This window comes from Panthera onca, assembly GCF_046562875.1.
Source record: "Panthera onca isolate mPanOnc1 chromosome E1 unlocalized genomic scaffold, mPanOnc1 haplotype 2 h2.Chr16_ul_8, whole genome shotgun sequence".
NCBI lineage: Eukaryota > Metazoa > Chordata > Mammalia > Carnivora > Felidae > Panthera > Panthera onca.
Genome location: NW_027675822.1, coordinates 57775 through 63841, shown reverse-complemented (window position 1 = coordinate 63841; position 6067 = coordinate 57775).

Below are 6067 nucleotides of genomic sequence, written 5' to 3'. Positions count from 1 at the left end.
TAAAATGGGAGGATGTGGAAGTCAGTTAAGAATTCACCTGAATTCTACACCTTAGAACTTGGCTGATTTGGGCTGTGGCCCAGACGGTGGTGGTGCTGAAACCTTTTCACGCCATGATCAGTGTGAGGCAATGGACTAAGTGGCAACGCAAACCCAGTTGTGAACTCCAGGGACAGATGAAGAGGCAAAGGCTGGTCAAAGCCAAGCATCTCAGGGCACCTGGCTGGCTCAGTTGGTTGAGTGTCTGACTCTTGATTTTGGCTTAGGTCATGATCTCACAGTTCATGAGACTGATCCCCGCATCAGGCTCTGCACTGACAGCGTGGAGCCTACTTGGGATTCTCGCTCCCTCCCTCCCTCTCTGCCCCTCCCTGCACACTGCGTGTGCTCTCTCTTTCTCTCAAAATAAATAAATAAACATTAAAGAGAACCCAGGCAGCTCAGTTGGTTGACGGGGTCATGATCTCACGGTTTGTGAGTTGAAGGCCCTCATCAGGCTTGCTGCTGTCTGCACAGAGCCCACTTCTGATCCTCTGTCTCCGTCTTTCTGCCCCTACCCCACCCATGCATGCGCACGTGCGCGCTCTCTCTCCCTCTCTCTCTCAAAAATAAATAAAACGTTTAAAATAAATAAGCATAGGGGTGCCTGGGTGGCTCAGTCGGTTGAGCATCCGACTTCGGCTCAGGTCATGATCTCACGGTCCGTGAGTTCGAGCCCCGCATCGGGCTCTGTGCTGACAGCTCAGAGCCTGGAGCCTGCTTCCGATTCTGTCTCTCTCTCTCTCTCTGCTCCTCCCCCGCTCACACTGTCTCTCTCTCCTTCAAAAATAAATAAACATTAAAAAAAATTTTTTTTGGGGGCGCCTGGGTGGCGCAGTCGGTTAAGCGTCCGACTTCAGCCAGGTCACGATCTCGCGGTCCGTGAGTTCGAGCCCCGCGTCAGGCTCTGGGCTGATGGCTCGGAGCCTGGAGCCTGTTTCCGATTCTGTGTCTCCCTCTCTCTCTGTCCCTCCCCCGTTCATGCTCTGTCTCTCTCTGTCCCAAAAATAAATAAAAAAAAACGTTGAAAAAAAAAATTAAAAAAAAAAAAAAATTAAAAAAAAGGAATTGAAGATGTAAAGCTGAGGGCTATCACTCTTGCCAGCCTCAATTTTCTTAATGAATTAAAAAAAATCTGGTTGAAAAAAATGATGTTCAATGAATGCTTAGGGAATTCTGGTACTGGAGGCAAACATTATGTAGTTCTAAACAATAGTAGGTTGACTTTTGATGAATGAACTTCCAATTTAGTTTTTTCTATTTATTAAGTTCTCTGAATCACTGCTAATCATTTATATTTTTTCCCATGTAAACATGAAATTTGATATTTCTCTTCCTGAAAATTTCGAATATGACAAGAAAGTGTGGTGCTTTACTTCCAAGATAGAACATCAGATTCAACTGCTAAAATAAAGATTGAGGTCCAAAAAAGCATACATTTGCAATCAGTACATATGACAGATGGCAGCATTCAAATTCATATCTTGGAAACAGTATAAAATGAAGATCTCATATTCATTTGTATTCTTATTATGTTTCTCACTCACCTTTAAGGGACTTCACACCATCTAGCAACCTGTTTTTAAAGACCTTGTTATCATCTATAAAAAAGAACACAATTAAGGTCATAGAGAAATGATGTGGCTATTCACTAAAACTCTAGTAAAACTGAGATTTTCATGATTTGCCCTAGAAACTTCCCTCATTAAAATAAAGTTTGAGAGAAAATTAGGGAAAGTTTATAATATGGTAAGTCTATCTAAAATTTAGCATACAAGGCACTCTATAACATGCACAGCTTTTTTGGAAAATATCACCTCTGACCTTTTATCCCCTTCCGGTCTAACACCACTTCTTTCCCTTGGTTGCTTCCCACAACTGCCTATAGGTATCTAAAAAGGTAAGGGTAGCCTCAGAAATGTAGTCCCCTTGATGGCATGAGTCAGCATCATGGGGATGATTATTCCAAAACAGAGAGTTAAACTGCATAGATGGAAATTTCCCTCTACAATAAGTGAACATTTAAATTATTTTGTTTGGCATTTGCTTGTTTATTTACTGTTGCATCTTAGCAAATGGGGATAGTTTGAGTTTCTAAAAAAAAAAAAAAAAAAAAAGCTTAAGAGGGGACAAAACAAACACGGGGTAAAAAAGAAAGGCAAACCAAGAAACAGACTCCTAACTATAGGGAACAAACTGATGGTCACCAGAGGGGAAGATGGTGAGGGAAGGGTGACACGGGTGATGGGGATGAAGGAGGGCACTTGAGATGAGCACAGGGTGATGTGTGGATGTGTTGAATCACCAAATTGTACACCTGAAACTAGTATTACACTGTATGTTAACTAACTGGAATTTAAATTAAAAAATCTTTAAAAGCTTCAAAGAACACTTTAAGGTCACATCAGTATATAAATGCCTACCATTGAAAGGCAGATTTTTCAGCAGCTTCAAACGTTCCTTATCTGTGAACTCTATTCCCATGTTTTTCAGAATAGCTTTCACATCTTTGACATCAACCTCCCCTCCTTAAAAAAATAGACATCATTACATATACGAATTTAAAGGATCATCTAATGACTCCAAACAGGGAAAATTAATCTATGGCTATATAGATTGAATCGGTACAGAATAAAGAGCATAGGCCAATGAGACCTCTCCAAATATACTGACGATGACTTTCACAGAAAAAGAATTTGATCTCTAAGTGCTAATAAAAGAAGTCACAGTCACAATGACAATGGCAAGGCAACTCTGAACCCTGTGAGATTTACATTATGTATCTGCTATTCAATTGGAATATTATAAATTACTTATTCAAATAAATGTATAAAATAAGGTAAGATCTGTTAGTCTCATTTTTTGTCAGTTATCTGTAGTCTTTATCAAAATTTTACTTCATATATTATTTCACTAGTACAGAGTTTGGCCATTCTAAAAAAGAGAAGAACAAAATATACAAATAAAAAATATACCAGAAAACAAATGAGTTGCTAGTAATTTAATGAACCAAGAAATAAATGCCATAACTAATATGGCAATTGAGGAATAATGATGAAATGTAATTATTATAAATACTAAATGTTTTAGATTCATAATTTCTCTCTTACCTGTAGTAGCTTTTACTCCATCCATCACCTCTTTCAGACCAACCATTCCATTAGCTACAAGAAAAGGCACAATGAAAATAATGTCAGAAGCCCAGAAGACAAATTTAAGACATATATTTTAAGGAAACAATTCCATTAAAAATTCCTTACATCTTCATTTTACCTGAGACCATTTAGAAAATGCCTGGATCTCAGGGAGTTAAGATGATCTCCATCAATACAAAGGTCTCTTGTATACTAGAAACTGGGTCAGGAAAAGTGTGCTCTTCCTAGTATTTTGGATGCCATTATAAGCCATAGCTGAAGATACTATTGGAGTTGGCCAGGTATTCTGGTAACTTTACTTCATGTACCCACAAACAGCTGAGGAAGGGACCACTAATCCAGCTTGGTATGTTCTAAGATTGCTTCCTGCAGGAGATGTGTGTGAACTACATTAATGTATCAGAGCAGTTGATATGAAATATGGAAGGATGGAAGAGCCTTCACATGGAGGAGAAGTTGAGAAAAATGTCCAGGGACATCATGCTATGTGGGTAAAACTACAAGCAGCTCAACATGGCTGGAACAGTAGAAAAATGAGAGAAGATATGTCCACACAGGCAGATGGAGCTTGAAGGTCTCATGCACTATGATAAAAATCTTTGAACACGTTTTCGAATGAAGATTTCATTAGACAGGAGGATAGATAGAAGAATGGCTTGTTGACTTCTCTATAAATAGATTTTCAGATCCCTATTATTTTGCTTTCTTATTGTTTAGACTATTAGAGTCCTGACAGCACCCTCTGCAGTTTTTGGTATATTTACGGAGAGGTGATGCTGTTTTAGGTTAATTGTAATGAAGATCCAAGATTTATTCTGACTTTAAAATTGGGCTCTCCTCCAAGTGTCCATCAATAGATGAATGGATAAAGACGTAGAACATGTGTGTGTGTGTGTGTGTGTGTGTGTGTGTGTGTGTGTGTGTGTATGATGGAGTATTATTCAGCCTTAAAAAAGAATGGAATCTTGCCATTTGCAACAACATGGATGGAGCTAAAGAGTATAATGCTAAGAGAAATGTTAAAGACAAATACTATATGATTTCACTCATATGTGAAATTTAAGAAACAAAATGAGTAAACAAAGAAAAAAAAAAGAAGAGAGAGACAAACCAAGAAGTAGACTCTTAACTATAGAGAACAAACTGGTAGTTACCAGAGGGGAGGTGGGTGGGGGAATGGGTGAAACAGGTGATGGGGACTAAAGAGTATACTTATCACATATATATAGAATTGTTAATATATTATATACCTGAAATAATATAATTTTCTATGTTAACTATATTGGAATTAAAATTAAAGACTTCAGTAAAAAAAATAAAATTGGGCTCTCCTCCAAGCTTTCTAACATGTATCTGTCAATTAAATCTATTTTCAAACATATCAGATATAAAGGAAAAATTAAAAAACGGCCTGAGGTCATCTGTAGTGTTCACCATCAACTTGTAGATTTTTTGACAGCTTTGCAAGTTCCTCTTCCGTGAGCTCAAGTCCCAATTTTTTAAGGGTGTTGTCCAGGTTATTTACATGAACCTTTCCCCCTTAGGAAAGATAGAAGGTAGGAACATGAAAAAAAAGTGTATTATGCCAAAAGTCTGCATGCATATCAACTTTCTATTTATTTATTTATTATGTTTGTTTGTTTAAGGTGAAGTGATTTTTTCGTGCATAGAGAAGGGGTGTACAGAGTTGAAAAAAAATGCAAGTTCCATATGGAACTTCCTACAAGATAAAATATACGCTGTTATCAGTTAAAATGTGGGTAGACTGCAAGAATCATAAATAAGGAATGATACCAAAGTGAGGAGCCAGGATTCATAATTGGAATAAAATTGTCAAGTTGGGGAATGTCAGACAGTATGACTTTTAATTAGGTCTTACTCACCATTGAGAGATTTCACACCCTTTAGCAACCTGTTGTGATATACCTTTCCAGCAGCTGTAAGAAAAGCCATAATTCATGCAATGGGGAAATTAACATGAAATCGCAAAAATGGTGTGAAATAAATAATAATTTAAATAAACAATTTCAAAAATAACATTTTAAGAAGAGTTGTCTCTAATTTTTAGTTTATTTCATCTAATATAATGAAGGTTGGAAACAGAAACCTCTCTCCTTGTGACAAACCTCTTTATTCCAGTACCTGAGGAAGTCTCCTTGCTCAAACATGAGTATAGCTTCCCTTTGCTTTTAAATTTCTGCTTCCCATCTTTATTTTTTTTTCATGGATCTCCAATCTTTCTTTTTTTTTCTCTTCTCATGATATGAACAAATTAGTAGCTTGATAGGTAACAATATGTTTATCTGTTAATGTCAACTCTTGTCTAAAGGGTTATTTAACTTCCAATATAAATTCTAAGCGACAGTGACAGGTTGCTATATACTTATAACTCAATTTAATATTTTTTCTTTTATACTTTTGGGGAAAAATAAATAGAAACAAAGTTGAAAATATTTGCACAGACCTAAAGACCAACAAAAGACCTCCATGACACCTCTATCAATCTCACCATCAATTGGCAGTGTTTTCAGTAGCTTCTCTTTTTCCTGATCTGTGAGCTCAATCCCCAGGCTTCCCAGGAAAATTTTCAGGTTATTAGAATCAACCTTCTCATCTTTTAAGAGAGGGAACAATAGACATATAAGCTTTCGGAACTCTGGTATTATATCAAGTTGTAAAATATGTACTATGAAGTTTAATGATATCCTAATTTCAAGATGAGGTGTTAGGCGAAGATATTCTCAATTGCAGAACCCTTGAGCATATCTTATGGTAATAAAGCATATCTTTATGAGCGTATCTTATGGTATCTTATGGTAATAAAATACCACATTTATTATAAATTGAAGACCATTTTTCCTAAAGCTGGAAAA